The following is a 19,046-nucleotide window of genomic DNA, read 5'->3' on the forward strand; positions in this document are numbered from 1 at the left end:
GGCAGCTCCTCACATGGTGCTGGGGATGGGAGGAGCCAGGCCAAGCACCACCCAGCAGAGGAAGCGGCGGCAGAGCCGTGTGCCACTCGGGACTGACTGGCGCAGGTAGGGGGAAAGTGCAGCCGACCCCCAGCTGCTCTGGCTGGGCTCATGCTGTCATGAGCGGCACATGGCTACTCCTCTTCCCACACGCACCGCGTCGGCAACGTCAAGCTGACATGGTATGTGTGGGAACCTTGTCCCTTCCCAAGCCCTTCAGCAGCCATTAGGAAGCTGCTGTGGGGCTGGGGGAGGGCCAAGGGGTGGGAACAAAAGTAAACTGTGTTTATTTTTGTTTCCTGTCACAGCACCGCGGGCCACAGAAAATGCCTTGGCGTGCGGTATGTTGGACAAGCCTGCATTAGAACAATGGGCCAGGGGAATGGCAAGGGTTAATTCATTCCTAAAAGTCTGTTTATGACAAAGTTTCCCATTCTCAGCCTTTGAGGCAGGCACTGTGTCTGAAGCCAGCACACAAGCAGCCACATACATCCTGGGAAACTGAAAACATGCAACACAGCATTCCCTGAAAACCATGAACAAGAGATAAGGACAGTGACCAGTGGCAAAGCCCCTGGGATTTCCAGTTCTGGTGGATGGACCAAATTAGGAGGCTGGGATGCTCAAATTAAGACGCTGGTAAATGACCAAATTGAGATGTTTGAGAAACAAAGTAATATGCTGGCAGAACAGAGCATGGACAGTATGATGACCACAGCAAAGCCCGTCAGTAGTATCAAGAAACAGAGTCATCAGGAGAAAAAGTACTAAACGAGGGATTTCCAGAGCAGTAAGGTGGAATCCCAAAGCTACCATGGGCAGCGGGCACACCACTGGCTTGTCTCACCCACCCCATCAGGAGGAGTGGGCATCGGCTCTTGACCTCCAGGACTGCTGACATCTTACCTTCAAGAAAGAACCACAGTGCAATGCTCACGTACTGACCGGAGGTACCGTCCTGTGAGAGCCCTGGAACTGGTAGATAAGTAGGATTGAGGGGGTTATTTTGTTTGCTTGCCAGTGTTACTCTTATCTGCTGTCACTGGGTATCAATAAAATTTGCCTGTTTATCAAATGGAAGAAGTCGTGGTCTGTCTGAGGGTTTGCCCAGAACAAGGTATCGGCACCGGATTGTAAATCCAATGCCGACAGGCAGTAATGGCAAGGCCTCATCTGGCTGCGTGGAGGGGAGTAGGGGACATCCCAGCTCCAACCTGGCCCTGCAAGGATGAGCCTTAACCCAGGCCCATGGGGGAGAGAAGGTGTGGAGTAGGGCTTAAGCGGGCCCCAAACCAGCCCCACTGGAAAAGGAAGCATGGCTCAGACCCGTCCAGCCCAGGGGGAGGTAGTGAGGAGAGGGGGCATAACCCAGCCCCAACCTGCTGCGTGGGGATTTGGAAATTTGGCAGCAGAGGAGGGTGTTGCAGTCAAATGTGGGATTCAAACATAGTGCAATTAAAGATTGACACGGTGCCTCACTCAATTAATGGCAGAAAGGCTTTAATAACTGCCACAAATGAGCTATAAAGCTAAATGACAGAAAATGTTCAGTAAACGAGCTAGCACAAGTCCTAGTATATGTTAGCTGCAAGAGTGTCTCACCAATGCATACAGGAAGCGGTTTTAGACTTTTCACCCTTCACTGAGTGTTGATCTGTTGCCTGGGAGTGATCAGCTGGGTGCAGGTACAGTGTTGCAATACTTTCTCTCTCTCTCCTTGAGTACTGTGCACACTTTGCTTTGTTCTTATACTGTTTAATTGTATCGCTTCAAAGCATTCCTTCTTGAAGTTGGTCAATTTAAGTCCGAACAAAGCAGGTAGGAAGGGACTGTCATGTTACAATTGCTAACTGCTCGGTTTCTGTTTTGGGTCATCCAGGTTTGAAACTTGTTTTTGATCAATTCAGAGGTTACATTTCAGTCAAATGGGATGGGTCTTGATTGGCTTAATGGGATACCTTGGGGCATTGATCACAAGATGCTGTTTTTGGGTAGTTGTTTTAACAATGGGACAGAATCCACAATAGTCTGCATTGGTGATGGTCTGTGGAGACATTTGCAAAACCCCAGGCAGACATTGAATCCCTGTTCTGAGAAATATGCCTTAATCAAGGGAGTATGTGTCAACAAGGAAGATAGTCACGTAGGGATATGCAATTATTTATGAATGGTTTAGCATAATAAAACATTGGATGCATTTGCAACTAGCACAGGAGCTGAAACAACTGGGATTGCTTTATTTTGCATAGTCCCAGTCACAATCTTCCGTTCTTGTGCAAGATGCACTGATATTTTAATCTGGTCATTAAATTTCATGTGTAGGTCCAGCCAAGCTTTCACAGCCATTTTTATTGCCACTGCTCCCCTGCTGCCAAATTTCCTGATCTGTGGGGAGCACTGTTGGCTGGATACCGTTGGCTCCACAGGCTGTGTTTGGCCTGTGGGCCAGAGGTTGAGCATCCCTGCTCTAGATATAAAGGTTTTTAGCATGATAAGCAACGTACATTTCTATCTAGTTCCAACATGCTGAATTGGTGGGTGTGTCTTTGGTTTGGGTGTTTATCAGCTCCATTAGAAGAACATTAAGTTGGTAAGGGTAAGTACTGGCATGATGGGAAGTGCTGCCTTCTGCATATAAGATCAGTATGAGATGTATGGCCTTTGGGACTATAGCATCAGATGGGCACAGATAGCTTGGCCCTGAGGAACATGAATTCCCAAGAGGGAAGGCAGATTGTTTCTCTGAAGTACAAATCCATATACAGAAGTCTAGGGAGAGTCTTGCACAGGGGTTCCCAATGTTTATGTGCCCAAGGACACATTCAAATTTAAAAGAAAAAGCAGCGGGCGCCAATATGAACATTAAAGTTTAGAATTTAGATCAATTCAAACATCTCAACCATTACTTAAAATTGCATTAGTTAGTGCTGCAACTTCAAAATGCAGCTTCCCTTTACTTTGTATTCTTTTGAAGTTTTATCCATGGTGCCTGCAGGCACCGCGTCGGGAACCCCGCAGGTCTAGTGATTCTGGGCGTAACAAAGGGAAGAATAGGATTATCACAGACCAGCCCCTGCACAACTGCAATGGTCTGGGTCCCAGGCTCTCTGTTCCTTCCTCCTAGGCCTGTTAAAGCTCTTGATTTGCTAGGGAGTCTCCCAACATTGAGTACTTTCTGTAAGACTCAGAGAGTCCAAGATTTTCTTTTTATGGGCAGGCAGTTGCTTAACCCTAAAATAGTGCCTCATACAATGAAAAGTGGCCTTGGAGACGAGCGTAGAGGGAAGTCAGAGCAAGATACCCACTGCAGGCAAGAGCTGGGAGGAGGGGGCGATCTCTAATAGTGTTCAGCAAATCTGAGCAGAAGCCAACACATGCCGCAGTGCATGATGTTGAGGAGTGCACAAGTCTCACCCTCAAGCCAGAAATGTGGGTTACAAGGTCACTGGATAGTGTGGGCAGGTCATAAAAAAACATTAAAACAGCAGAGGAAATCAGAAAAGGGGAGGGGACTTCATTACCTGTGAGTTTACTGTGGTAGTAAAATTGCTTGCATAAAACCTCCATATGTCTACATCTTCAGCTTCAGACATTGTGTTGCTCTGTGTCCTAATGACCTGAGGTCTCCTATGCCCTCTTCAGTCCCTTCAGCCTTCTCATGTACTCCATGCGGTCTGCCTCCTTCAGCTTTGTCCCCTCCAGTCTCCTCTATCAGCCCCAGTTGCTCCTCCCAGTCTACTCAAACACTTTGCATTACTATCTGGACCCCCATAGGCTACCAAACACCATCGCTGCTCCCCACGCTGCTGTCCGGCACCTCCTGCTCTTTTATTTGTAACACTTTTCTCAGTTTCTGAGAGAGGGGTGTGCTGTGGGGTCTTCTCTGCAGGCAGACTTGCCTCCAAACGGTGGGAGATTGTGGCTGTCTCTTCGTGGGAGATTCATTTCCACCTCCAGTAAATGGAATGGAAGCATGTGGGTACCTCTGAGCTTTTGTGCTTCTCCCAAGAGTTTGAATGAAAACTGAATGTATCTGGTGACCAGCAGCTTGTCAATTCCTTGGCCCTGATTCTCACGGCACTGTTGTCAAAGGGCCAAACTCCATATTATGCTGTCCTGATCATGTGTCCTGCTTGCATTTTTGTTCTCTAGTGGCCAAAAGTTTGTGAAGCCCACTTAGTTTAAATCCCTTATTCTAGGAGCAGATCATTGTTTAAGTGTAAACAAGAAATCCGTATCTATTACGGAAGACGATGGCATAAAATAATTAATCTGTGTTTATTAAATAATAGTTCATGTGACTGATCCTATAATTATTCCTGGCTGGAGCAGTGCTTCATTTTGTTAATAAAAATGCGGGAGCTTTAGAAAATTATTGTGCTTGAATTCTGGGATTAAAACCCCACTGCAAGTCGCCATCAACCTGGGGTAATGTCACTGGCATAGAGTTATCAAGGATTTAGAGTAGGGTTGGAGTGGTGTCTTAGCTGGTCCAGGAAATGTCTGAGAGATGAGGCTTCTTTGTTATACCTCTTATTGGACCAACTGTATAGTTGGGAGAGCTGTTATACAAACTTTTGGGCAGTATGTGCAGCTTTTCTAACAGCTCCCCCAACTATACAGTTGGTCCAATAAAAGTTACCACCCCAAACACCTTGCTTCTGGGGATTTATATGAACCTCACTGTGATTACAGTGGTGTAACTGAGATCTGAATCTGACTGTTCCTTATTTTCTATAGTTTGACTTCTAGGAAAAAAAGACTTTACTTCCCAGAATGCTACATACTCAAGCTCTAGCTCCAAGCTATCTTCGCAACACACTTTTCAGGCTGCGTCCTTCTGTATAGGAAGGGAGCTGCTATCTAAGGAGTCCCTAGAGAAAGCCAAGCAGGTATAAATCCTACAAAAATAAAATAAGATGATTCATTCATTTGTCCCCATCATACTAATGCAGTCAAACCAATGGTGATGATTTATGGGCCAAATCCAGACTACAAGACTCCTTGTGGGACAGATCTGGCCTGTGAGGAGGCTCACAGGCCAGCTCTGGACCCTGCAGCAGCAGTGGACCAAGTGGTGGCAGCAACGCAATAGTTAATGCAGCCATCGCCCACCCCCAGCAGCTGACATGTACCCAATGGGACTCTGTAGCTTGGCATTTGGAGATGGGGCTCAGCTCCCTGCTTGCTCTGTGCCTGAATTCCTGGCCTCTCTGGGACCCTACAGGCTGGGTGAAATGACTCCACAGGCTAGGGCTGACCTATGGGCTATATCTTGGACACCCACCAAAATCTGTGCAAAGGCAGTTCAGGCATCTCCAAATTGCCTGTGGTTGTTCTGACTCCAATGGAAGACTTTCCACTGTTTGCAGTCCTATTGTCACAGCTGCTGCTATTGCCTGCAGTCGTGCAGTCTACTGTTCCAGCTGCATGCTCTCTGGAGAAGGGCTGAGAGATTTAACGGTGGTAATGAAACTCTTATGGCCTGTGTGATTGACCTGAGTATAGGTGCATTCACTCCCAATATAGAGTTGGCTGGTTTCGAGGGAACCGTCGGTCACAAGCTCACTCTTTTTGTGATGCGTGGTCTTGGATGTAAAGGATTGATTGAAAGTCACAATGAGACAAACGGTGTACAGGCAATGAGCCGGTCTTCTGCCATTCCCCCTGACATTACGTTCTTACTTTACATCTGTTTCTCAGGTGGAAGGTACACACGTGAGTCTTGGGTGGGTTGTGGTTGTTTTCCCCCTAGATCTGTTAAGGTTACTTTTCAGGATTGTTTTGACAGATTGAAAGTCTTGAGGTCATCCACATAAGTAAAACGTGGCAGTTGGGTGAATTGGTTGCTCATTGATGTATGCGCTAAACAGTAATGGTGCCGAGTTGCTGACTTGTGGGAGACCATTTCTCTGTTTGCACCAGAGAGAGTCGCTTTCCAAGTAATTCTCCAAAGAGCTGTCAGGTCTCAAGCAGTTTGAATGAGCTCAGTAAGACGCGTGGCTTTGAGTCATCCACAGCCATTTGGCAAGTAGCTGTCAACAATTGCTGGTATTTTGTACTGCCAGTAAATCTATAAATACCACCCTTGTGAGAAAACCGTCTTCGATATGTTGTGTAAAGTTGAGCAGCTGCTTGTGCACGATTTCCTTGAGTGAAACCCAGCTTGGTCCAGGAGCAGCCTCTCCTTACCGCAGAGTGCTAGAGCAGTGGTACTCAACCTTTTTTGGACCAGGACCCATTTGTAAACATCAATGGCCAGTTCCGACCCAAGGCCCCTCACTCCCGATCCACTATCGCCCACGGCCTCACGATGTGTGGGGCAGGGGGTAGGTGTGTGGGATAGGGTACAGTGTGTGTGGGGCATGGGGGGCCCCAAGCAGCCCCTGGCAGGCTGGAACTCTGCCAGCCTGCAAGGGAAAAGCCATAATTTCCCACGTTTTTCTCCTTTAAAGGAGAATCCATTTTTAAAGTTTGTACTTCATATTTTCTTGTGACCCACTTTTGGGTCATGATCCATGGGTTGAGAAACACTGTGCTAGAGGGTTCAGCATGAGCCTTTCAAGCAACTTGTTTGCATGGTAAAAGCTGTCGGACTCTGAGTCTTCCACTGTCTGGAAGACTGCCACCATTCAGACGCGTCTTGAAATTGTGTTTTGGTCTAAACTGCCATCCAGACGTCCTATTTTAGTTTTCTCAGTGAATTGACACCAATCTCAAAATCTGTCATAACGCCCACTGGTGAACCCCGGATTCTGCAGGCACTGCTGTCAGTTGAGATGAGGTTTTGTTTGTCTATTCAGTAAGTGCACATCTCTTCAAGATCAACTGGGGTGGAGGGCTTATTTGCATTGCTGACTGTGATTGTGTAATGTTGCTGTGCATTTCTTCCATCGCTACTGAGTTTCTGTATCTTAGCCAATGTCATCTTGCTATTGTGTATTAGATCCGCATTGTCATTCAGCGTCTGCCAATGTTTCCAGGGTTGCTCTGTGAGGGTGATATTAATTTCTTCTACTAGTGCCGTGGTATCCCCTGCAAAGGGATCTTACATGTACTTCTGCTTTTCTTAGTACAGTGTTCACAAACCACATGTAATTTTCACCCAGTGGTTTTATCCGCTTGACTATTGTATCAAGATCTGCAAAGTCCTGCCAGGCCATCTTTTGAAGTTGAAGCAGCAGTGATAATGGCACAGTTCTCAAAGTTACTGCTGCCTTGTTCTGGATGCAGAAGGGCTGATGTTGAGGTGTGGGATCAGGCTTTGAGCAATTTAGAATATAGGATCCTGTTAATTTACTGTTAATGAATATGAGGGGTTTTTTAGTTACTTGCTGTTTTTAGTTACTTTTGAAGAAGTGGCACTTCTTTAGGTCATGTATTAGACTGAGGTGTTGTACAATGTCACAATTGAAGTCACTAATGGCCTTGTGTGGCTTGTCATGGTTGATGTTAGCGCATCAGCAGAAGCAATGCTTTTGCTTGGTGATGTGCAGAACATGACTGTGATTCTGGCTAAATCAACAACAGTGTCTGACATTATTTTTGGTAAAAGGCATCACATTGATAGCAGTAACACATGGGGCATGTCTGTCTTGTTCACATCTTCTTTCAATAGCTAGCTCTAATCCTGGTGAGGCCAGTTATTGTTGATGGGTTTCTTTCGGTCGTAGAATTTGACAGTGATGTTCAATGCACAGGTTGGTGATTAACAGAATCATAGAAATCAAGGGCTGGAAGGGACCTTGAAAGATCATTGAGTCCAAACTCCTGCTCTGTGCAGGAATACCGCTGACATCAAATGATCCTAGCAAGGTGTCTGTCCAGTCTCCTCTTGAAGACTTCCAAGGTTGGGGACTGCACCACCTCCTCGGGAAGTCTATTCCAGATTCTGGTCACCTTTATCATAAAGAAGATCTTCCTTGCATCCAACCTGAAACCATCCTCTAACAGTTTATGGCCATTGTTCCTTGTCCTCCCCTGGGGCACACTAGTAAAAAGTTTTTCGCTCAGCTCCTGATATTCACCCCTTACATACTTATAGATGGCCACCAAGTCCCCCCTCAGTCTTCTCTTCCCCAGGCGGAACAGTTCCAGATCCCTTAGTCTTTCCTCGTAAGGTTTGTTCTCCAGGCCCTTAGTCATTCTCATGGCCCTTCTCTGGACCCTTTCAGGATTCTCCACGTTGTTTTTGAAGTGCAGCACCCAGAAGTGGACGCAGTCCTCCAGCTGGGTCTCACCAGGGCCGAGTAGAGAGGAAGTATCTCTTTCTTAGCCCTGCTTGAGATGCATCAGCGAATGCATCCCAGTATGCTATTAGCTCTGTTGACTACAGCATCACACTGGTGGCTCATGTCAATCCTGTGATCAACCATAACTTCAAGGTCCCTTTCAGCCATCATGCTGGCCAGGATATCTCCTCCTAACCTATATTTACGTCTCTGGTTACTTCTCCCCAGATGAAGCAGTCTGCATTTATCCTTATTGAACTGCATCCAGTTTTGCTTCACCCACCTTTCCAGCTTGTCCAGGTCCGCTTAGATCTGCATCCTATCCCCTAGCATGAGCACTTTTCCCCGTAACTTAGTATCATCCACAAACTTGGCCAGCGTGCTTTCCACATCCTTATCTAAATCATTGATAAAGATGATGAACAGCATGGGACCAAGAATTGAACCCTGCGGGACACCACTGGCCACCTCCTGCCAAAGCGATACAGACTCATCCACTAGCACTCTCTGGGTTCGACTCCTTAGCCAGTTGCCAACTCACCTGACCATCGACTCTGCCAGCCCACAATCCCTCAATTTTTTTTTATAAGAGCATCATGGGAGACTATATGGAAGGCCTTTTTAAAATCCAAGTATATGACATCAACCAGGTCTCTCGCCTCCAAGCGGTTTGTTACTTGATTGTAGAAGGAGATGAGGTTGGTCAGACATGACCTGCATGAAATAAAACCATGTTGGCTATCCTTCAGCATGATGCCTTCTGCCAGTCTCACAAATGGACTTGATATTTTTTTTCCAAAATTTTACCCGGTATCAAGGTCAAACTAACTGACCTATAGTTTCCCAGATCTTCCCTCCTTCCCTTCTTAAAGATTGGCACCACATTGGCCCTTTTCCAGTCTTCCAGGACCTCTCCCGAGCACCACAGGTCTTCAAATACCTTCACCAATGGTCCTGCAATTACTCCAGCCAATTCCCTCAGCACTCTTGGATGTAGTCCATACAGTCCTGCCAACTTAAAGACATTCAGCTGCTCTAAGTGCTCCCTCACCAATTTGACACTGACCATTGGTTGGCAATACCCCACCACCACCCCCGCACCCATCCAATATCCAACCAGGCAGGCGACCACCATTTGTATGCAGGAACACTGACGCAAAGTATTCATTAAAGTGTTCAGCTTTTTCCTGACTCTCTGTTATCAGCTGCCCTGTCCCATTCTGTCCTGTCCCATTCCCCACATTTCACTTGGTCTTCCTCCTGCTCCCTATATACCTAAAGAAGGACTTCTTATTGTCCTTGATTTTGGTCGCCAACTGTATCTCGGTCGCCACCCTTGCCTTCCTTATCCTCTCCCTACAAATATGGGCTATACTTGTGTATTCCTTGTTGATGACTACCCCTTGTTTCAACTGTCTCCTTTTTCTTTTTTAACTGCTCCTTGACTCCTCTGGTAAACCAAGAGGCCTTCCTGGCCCCTTTACCACTTTTCTGCATACAGGAATTAACTTTTCTGTGCTCTGAAGCTTGCTCCTTTGAGAAACGACCACCCTACCCCTCCAGTCCCTCTTCCCATAGGGTCTCTCCCACTATTTTTCTAAGCTCATTGAAGTCAGCCTTCCTGAAGTCAAGCGCCTCTGCCCTACTGGCTGACTTCCCTGCCTTACGACAGATAGTGAATTCTATCATCTCATGATCACTGTCTCCCAGATTACCCTCAATCCTCAGATCTCCCACCAGGTCATCCCCTTTGGCTAGAACCAAATCCAACAAAACCTTCCCCCTCACTGGCCTGTTCACCTTCTGTACTAAATAAAGTTCTTCCATGCAGGTCAAAAACCTACGTGACTGGTCAGATCTGGCTGTGTGCTCCTCCCAGGTGATGTCAGGATAGTTGAGGTCACCCATGACAAGCATGTCCCTTGAATGTGCAGCCTCCATCAGTTCTGTGGAAAATTCCAGCTCCAGCTCCTCCTCCTGGTGTGGTGGGCTGTAGTAGATGCCTACTATCAAGGCCCCCTCTCCCACAGGGTCTCAAGTCGCCCTTCTCTAGAAACAATTTGCATCTCCAAAGAGGCATACTGCTCCTTTACATAGAGAGCTATACCTCCTCTCTTCTTCCCTACCCAGTCCCTTCTGTGCAGCCTTTGGCCCTTTATCCATCCAGCGCAGTCATGCGTGACATCCCACCAGGTCTCTGTTATTCTGACGAGATTATATTCCCTATTTACTAGCAGGAGTGCCAGTTCCTGGTGCTTATTCCCCATACTCCTAGCATTTATGTATAGACACTTAAGTCCCACATTAGTAACCTGCACTTGCCCACCACCCCAATGTTGTTCCAGGCTCTCGACACCTCCCTGACTGCCCTGCCCTCTTTGTCTTTCCTGCTTGGCTGTTTCCTAGTTTACATTCCCGTCTGCACGCTAATCCCCTGATGCACCTAGTTTAAAGCCATTTTCATTATGTCACACTTTGTTACTAAAACTTCTTGGGCATTCACAGATACAATTTTTCACGCCAGCCCTAAACTGGTTGGTAAAGACTAGGCTGTTCAATAATTTCCATTTTCCAAGTACGTTTTTAATGTTGGTGTTAGGAACTGCAGGTGACAATTTGGCAGGACCAGCCATAAACTTGCTTCCTCCGCAGGTCATAACAAACAAGGATTATTGCTATGATATTTTCAAAGCAGGGAATTTGTGTACTAGATGAATTGTAGTGAGCACATCATTTCCTCAAATAGCCTACAATTAATCAAATATCATTTAAGATCATACAACAGAAAGGCTCTGAATTAAAAAGTTAGTTGTATTAAATATGAATTGTTTCATAGTTTAATAGTTGGTAGGGTCGGAAGGGACCTGAGCAGAACATCTAGTCTGACCCCCCTGCCATGGGCAGGAAAGGATGCTGGGGTCAAATGACCCCGGCTAGGTGGCTGTCTAGCCTCCTTTTGAAGACCTCCAGGGTAGAAGCGAGCACCACTTCCCTTGGAAGTTGGTTCCAGATCCTAGCTGTCATGACTGTAAAGTAGTGCCTCCTGATATCTAGCCTGAATCTACTCTCAGTCAACTTATGGCTGTTATTCCTCGTTACTCTTGGTAGTGCTCGGGAGAACAGGGACTCTCCCATTGCCTGCTGGTCCCCCTTGGCCAGTTTATAGATCCCCTCTCAGCCTTCTCTTGTGGAGGCTGAACAGGTTCAGGTCCCTTAGCCTCTCCTCGTAGGGCCTGCCCTGCTGCCCCCGATCATGTGAGTGGCCCTCCCCTGGACCCTCTCCATGTCCACATCCTTCCTGAAGCGCGGCGCCCAGAACTGGACGCAGTACTCCAACTGCAGTCTGACCAGGGTCGCATAGAGGGGGAGGATCACCTCCTTGGACCTGCTCATGATGCATCTGCGGATAAATGACAAAGTGCGGTTAGCTTTCCTGACCGTGTCCCCACATTGGCGGCCCATGTTCATTTTGGCATCAATAATGACTCCAAGATCTTTCTCTGTCTCTGCACTGACAAGAAGGGAGTTCCCCAGCCTGTAGGTATGCTGCTGGTTCTTCCTCCCCAGGTGCAGCACCTTGCACTTGTCAGTGGTGAAACCCATCCTGTTCTCATCCACCCACCCCTGTAACCTGTCCAGATCTAGCTGTAGCCTGTCCCTTTCCTTTAGCGTGCTCACTTCTCCTCACATCTTAGTGTCATCCACGAATTTGAACATGGTGCTTTTCACCCCCTTGTCCAAGTTGCTGATGAAGATGTTGAATAGTGCAGGTCCGAGGACTGAGTCCTGGGGGACCCCACTGCCCACATCCCTCCAGGTCGAATATGCCCCATCCACCACCACTCTCTGGGTGCGGCCCCTCAGCCAATTTGCAACCCATCTGACCGTGTAGGCGTCGACACCACAGTCACCTAATTTTTTTAATGAGAATGGGGTGAGAGACAGTGTCAAAGGCCTTCCTAAAGTCCAGAAAGACTACATCCACCTGCGTCCAAGGATTTTGTGACCTGGTTGCAGAAGGCCACCAGGTTGGTCTGACAGGACCTGCCCCTAATGAACCCATGTTGGTTGCCCCTAAGCATAATCTCCCCTGCTGGCCCCTCGCAGATGCGCCCATGGATTATTTTCTCAAAGAGCTTCCCCAGGATCGAGGTAAGACTAACGGGCCTATAGTTTCCTAGGTCCTCCTTCCTCCCTTTTTTGAAAATGGGGACCACATTGGCCATTTTCCCTTGTCTGAGAGATGATTAAAAAAAATAAACTTCCTTACTTTTTCATATATTTTAACATTTTCCAAAGGTTTTTCTGAAGAGCTCAAGTGAATGTGTTCCTCCAACGGCTAGTATTTCAAATACTGCTGTTTTCTCCCCCAACACTATATTATATGAGAGAAACACTTTTTTACAGAACCAGTTAAGCTGGTTTCAGGATGGTGGCTCTTTTGTAAAAGTGATGTGGACACTAGCAACATAAAATGTTAGGTCTTATTATGATCTCTGAAGTGGATGAACGAGAAATCAGAATGGCAGCTTTGCAATAGTTGCTGTTATGAGTTGAATATGAAGTGTATTTGTATACACTTCATATTCAACTCATAACTTCATAACTCATATTCAACTCATAACTCATACCACTTCATATTCATATGAGTTGAATATGAAGTGGTATTGCAAAACACAAAGATCAGCCACACCTGTATTAGTGCAAAATTCAGGTCATCTGTAAAGTTTGCAAGGGCCTACTGACCAGCAAGTGTCAAGAGTGACCACAATCTTTTGTATTACCAAAGAGAAAATAAAGTGGAGAAAGATCCACTTCAAACAGACAGCAGCAATGAAAATCAGCAATGTAGAACTGAGCACTGAAGAGTCCTATGGGAAATTCCAGCCTTAACTGAGACACTGTCAGAGACCCAGGAAGGTGTGATGCAAAGGGGACTTAAAATGGGCTATGTTAAAAAAATAATATGATTCAAGCTGTATTGTAACAGTTGGATATCAACTCAAAGCAAGATCTTGTGGGTAACTCAGGAGTCATCGGCAAGAGGAGGGGAGGTTTTTAAATAGCAATTTTTCCCTAAGCCACTGGTCAATTTAGTTCCTGGCAATTGATGTGGAGACCTTGGGCAGCCACCCAGGGGACCCAGTATCGCAGGACCCCAGAAGCAGGGGTCTAGGCATCCCTGCCCTTCCTAAGCTGGACACCCCTAAGGAAAGCCAGAGACCTTGGAGCACCAGTACCCAAATTTTTACAGACTATGCTGACACTGAGAGCTAACATCTCCCTCTTGTTGAAGGAGGGAAAACAAAATGATGTAGATGACAGCAGGTTATGCCTAGCTGAATGCACTTGAACATCATAAAAATGGATACTCTTTGCCTTTACTTCCTGAGGCCTAACAGAAGGGAAAGACTGGTATGTACCTATCATGTGAATAAACAAAGTTATCAGCCTGCCATTGCATTCAGTTTTATGGAATGATATGGAGTTCGGTATCAAAATAGAGCACGAGCCCTGATAAATTGTAATTGCAGACATACATGTGGATGAACTTTCACCAAAAAAAAGGATGATGTCACTCTAGCCACTGATGCATTACCTAGCTGCAAAGATACTACACGTACAAAGGTGTTTGAATGTTATACCTGCACTTTATGAGGAAGAAACTCTTTAGAGAAATGAGCCTAAGTGAATGTTGATTTAGAAAATATCCCAGGAAATATCCCAAATCCAGGATCAGTCACAGATTCAGATCAAGTATATTTGCAGATCTAAAGAGAGACATCAGTTCATGAGCCCCCAGTTCTTACTGAAATGCGAAGGAACCTAGGAGAGAAATGTCAGGGTATCTCAGGGTAAGGAAGGTACCAACAGCAGAAGATCTGCTTCTGATGCACCAAGGGACAATAGCACTGGCAAGTTTACTTTTACTAATGTACCTGTGGAAAACAGGGAAGAGGCTGCAGTGTATAGAATAGTGTGGCATGAGGACTGTTTACCACAGCACAGGGAAAAAATAATCACTAAGAGAAATATGAGGCAAGGAACTGCATGCTTAATAGGACCACAAGATCTGATGGTGGTCTAGAAGAGGAAAATACATCTGGCTGCAGATTTTCCAGACAACATAGAAATTCCAAGAGACGTAAGAAAACTGAAGATGTTGAGCATATCTCTGGGAAGATGCAGTAATATCCAAGCTTCTGCCAAATCTACAACCACTTGCAATGTTAATGACATTCTCTGTTGTGGAAGGAAGGACATAATGGCTGTGTACAAGTGTTCCATGCATGTTTTCCAGCACTGTCATTTAGAGCAATTTTTATAGCACTATACAGTTACAGCGCTCTTGATCATGACAAAAGTGTAGTGTTTGGTGGGAAGTGGAGGGACTCTGAGCCTCCCTGCACTTTCCAGGCTAGGAGGCATGGGGCACTCCACAGCCCCCTTGGGCTTCTTCACTGGTTATAAATTTGACAAGTATACAGAAGTTATTTAAAGTGCTGTAGGTTGCTAAAGTGCTATAAAATACAACACTTCAAATTTAATATCTCATTTAACAAGGGATAATTTAAAACACTGTACACATTATTGAAGTGCTGTAAAGCCATGCACTTCTGTTAAGTCATGGCAATAAAGAGCTTTAAATGGTGAAAAAAGCAACTTTTGTACACACAATGTGCTGTAAATGCCATGGTATTACATTTAGGCTTACAGGCTGGAGGGTGACCCTCTCAGCAGCACAGCAGCAGAAAGGCATCTTGGAGTCACAGTTGACTCCAGGATGAACTTGAGTTGTCAATGTGACAAAGTGATCAACAAGACTAACTGCACTTTATCATGCATTAGCAGATGCATGATGAACTAGTCCAGGGAGGTGATCCTCCCCCTCTATGCGGCACTGGTCAGGCCGCAGTTGGAGTACTGTCTAGTTTTGGGTGCTGTATTTCAAGAGGGATGTGGAAAATCTTGAGAGGGTTCAGAGGAGGGACACTCTTTTGGTCAGAGGGCTGCAGGTAAGGCCCTACGAGGAGAGACTGAGGGACCTAGATCTCTTCAGCCTTCACAAGAGAAGGCTGAGACATGATCTTGTGGCTGCCTATAAATTCATCAGGGGAGGGCAGCAGGGAATAGGAGATGGTCTATTTACTAGGGCACCTTCTGGAGTAACTAGGAGCAATGGACACAAATTGACAGGAGGCAGATTTAGGTTGGACATTAGAAAAAACTTCACAGTAAGGGTTGCCAGAATCTGGAACGGGCTCCCAAGGGAGGTGGTGCTCTCCCCTACCCTGGGGTCTTCAAGAAGAGACTGGACAAGCACCTGGCTGGGGTGGTCTGACCCCAGAGCTCTTCCCTGCCCAGGGCAGGGGGTCAGACTTGATGACCTACTGAGGTCTCTTCTGACCCAAACATCTATGAATCTATGGCAAGAGGCGAAGCTACTACTAGCCCTTCCTACTGAAGTATCAACTGAGACTCCAGTGCACAGAGCAGGGTACTGTATAGGACTGCCCTCTTATTGTGGAAGAAAAATGGTGCCATCAATGTGAAATCAGTGAGAAGAATCACTTGCTTACCTGTTACTTGAATGGAATCTGACATAGAAAAAATTCCAATTTATGCTATCATTGAATTCTAATTTGTGCTGTCATTTCAGGTTCAAGTTTCAACATTAAATACACAAACAAAAGGGAACAAGTTTTTCTGGCTGCTTGGATGGGGACTCCCCTAATTCAGCTACATCCTCTCTGGTATTTGCCAGTGTATTCTTTTTCTCATCACTCTTTCTCTCTGTTCAGATGCTCAGATTATCCTCCAAATTCCCACTCAGTCTCCATCTCTCATACATTCTTGCACCCCTAGTTTTCTCCTCTCTTTGATGCCACTTTTCCAAGGTATCCCTTCCATATCCTGCAGCACCTTGTGTCTTGTTCCTTAACCTCACTTTCCCCATTCCATAGCGCTCTCTTTCCATCAGTCTGTCTCTGCACCCTATTTTCTCCCATTCCCAAGGCTGTTGGATAAGTTTTCAGGCATCAAGTGCCTTTCCTCAGGTCATGCAAAAGCCTCTGTCTGTAAGCCATATTCATCCAAGGAATAACAAGTCCTAGTCCTGGTCATTTCAGAAAGTGGGGTCATAAGACCCCATGCATGGCCCTACGTTCCACTGCCAGTCGGTTATAAATGTTCTCACGTAAATAATGTTGAATGCTTATTAACGACAGGGATTTACGAAGTACGAAATCTAAACCATTCAAAGAGGTATTGATTGCATGTAGCCACACCACCTTGAACTGTGACCTTATCAGGTTTTATAAACTAAACAATTAGATATGAGATAACTGAAGAAAACCTTGATGCTGCAGGTAGCACTGCACGTGACCAGAAATGATTTGCTGGGCTCCTGTGCTGCCAGCGGGTTTGGATAAGACATAGATATGAGTCTCCAGTTTCTCATAGGACTTTTTGCAGGAGCTTATATTAATTTAGGAGCCATTCCACCTGCTGAAATACCCTATAGAAGGGATCATTTTTTATCTTTCCTTGCTAGGATGTTGTTGTGTGTTGTTAACAGCTGCCGTGTTCCACTTCAGAAGTAGCAGCAGTCCGTTGATGGATGAAACAATCCTTAGTTACAGGTTGCCTGTGAATCTGTGAATGAATAGGTGTCAAGAGACTGTAACCTATCATAAATCCTATTCTCCAGGGTTTCAGTCTCATGCTGATAGTATTTATGAACTGAAATATATCTTGCGGTCAGCCAGCTGACCAGAGAGGCAGCACTGTATGGGCACCTCTCCAAACACAAGGGGAGCCTGTCGGCCCGCTTTGACCAGCTTGTATCCTGCATCAGGAGTGCCCCGTGGAAAGCCAGAAACCTCCTGATGTACAAGCACATGGATATTGAGCTGGTGGACTGTTAAAATGACTCTAAGCGAACTCCAGACCAACTACCAGAGATCGGTAGTAGAGGATGGTGAGGATGTGGCCAAAGCCACCTGGTAGAGAGAGACTTGGCACAGGATCTTCCAACCCCACCCCCAGCGGGGAAGCGGACTGTGACAATGAGAGGATGCAGAGATGACTGGATTTGAAGACGGCAGCAGCAACAGCAATCGAAGCAGAAAGTCCTCCAGCAGGAGCTGGAGCGACACAGACAATGGATGAACAAAGTTGTGCATCCCTATGAGCGGGTGGGGATGAAGGGACGGTGGTGTCTGGTCTGAGAGAGCAGCTGACTTGTGTGTGTGGTGCGTAAATGTATATATTGTAATGGGTTTGGGTGTCCAGCGGGACTTTGTACGGGTGCATGGGTGTAGGGATTGTAACAGGCTTATGGGTTTTCTTTTTGGTGTGTGACTAGGAGTGTAGATATATATAACTTTATATATATATATATATAGATATATATTTTCACAAAAAAAAATTGCTTGTAAAATACTTGAAGGGTTATTTTGGTTTACTTCCTCTCTTAAAGGATTGACTTCAGCACAGATGACATCATGGGGATTTCTCATCAGCAGCATGTATATTTTTGTGTGCGGGTCCCAAGGAGACATGACATATTTATAAGTCCTGCATAAATGCTAAGCACTGGGGTTTTTTAAAAGAAGGGTTTCTACCACTTACACAACGTGTTTTGTCTGAAATGTTGTTGTGTGCTCCCTTATGTATCATGACACTCAACTTGCCAGGACAAAGCTCCTCTTTGACGAATGGCACTTTCTCTCCTTTTGTTAAAATTGCAGGAGTTAATTTGAACAACTGCACTGCAAGACAGAGGAAGAGCTTCTTTCCTCACAGTATCTAAGGCCCAATGTATGGGTAGTTCGGTGGGAATACATTATAATAGAATTGCAAGCCAAGGTGCAACCTGGCTTTACTGAGCCAGAGAGGGAGTGGATATGGCCTGGCCCTGCGCTGCGCTATGCTGGGCTACTCTGAAGTGAACTCGTGCTTCTTTTGACCTCAGCAGCGAGGACTGTGCATGGTGTGAGGTACCCAGACTGTTGCGTCCTGCCATGGCCAGTCCAGAGCTGTTTCTTGGTGTAGATCAGTCTCTTAGATCCAGAATAGAGCCTTTCACCTGCGGTAAATAGAGACCGTGATGCACAAACACTTGCAGGCCATAAACACCACAGAGAAAGAGCTGTAGAGTGAAGTAGGGGTGGGGGGAAAGCCGGCTTTCTGATCAGGAACAGCTGTTTTGAGAGTGATGATGACAGGCGGGACTTCTTCTCCGTAAGGCGACTGGTGGCACGGCCAGGAGACAGCGAGCGCGGAGCAGATCAGTCCTCGGCAGGGCTCCTTCCCATCTCCACCCCTGCAGCTCTCCCCACCCAGCCACCAGGGATGCAAGCTCTGCCACCACCTCTCTGCGTGACCTTGGTCAAGTCCCATTACCCCGACCTAATTGCCAAATGGGCATAAAGGACGCCCCCCCCCGCGCTCAATTTGCCTAGGGATGAAGGGGTACAGAGGAAGGATCTTCCTGGAGGCTCCCAGGCACAGACATTCCTTCTGCGCAGGCGCAGCCCCCCCCCGTCCCTCGGAGCACGTGGAGAACTCCATTTCCCAGCAGGCATCGGGAGCGGGAGGAGCGTCCCTCAGCTCGGAGTGGGCGGGGCGCGTGACGCCACGAGGCAGGCCCAGCTCCCGGCCGGCGGAGGGACGCAGGGGCGGGGCCGCAGCAGGCGACGTGGAAAGATGGAGGCGGCTTGAGCGCGGGGGCGTGGAGGACGCGCGCCGGGCACCCCAACCCCCACCCCCTCT

This window comes from Alligator sinensis, unplaced genomic scaffold (genome assembly GCF_000455745.1).
Source record: "Alligator sinensis unplaced genomic scaffold, ASM45574v1 scaffold1204_1, whole genome shotgun sequence".
Classification (NCBI taxonomy): domain Eukaryota; kingdom Metazoa; phylum Chordata; order Crocodylia; family Alligatoridae; genus Alligator; species Alligator sinensis.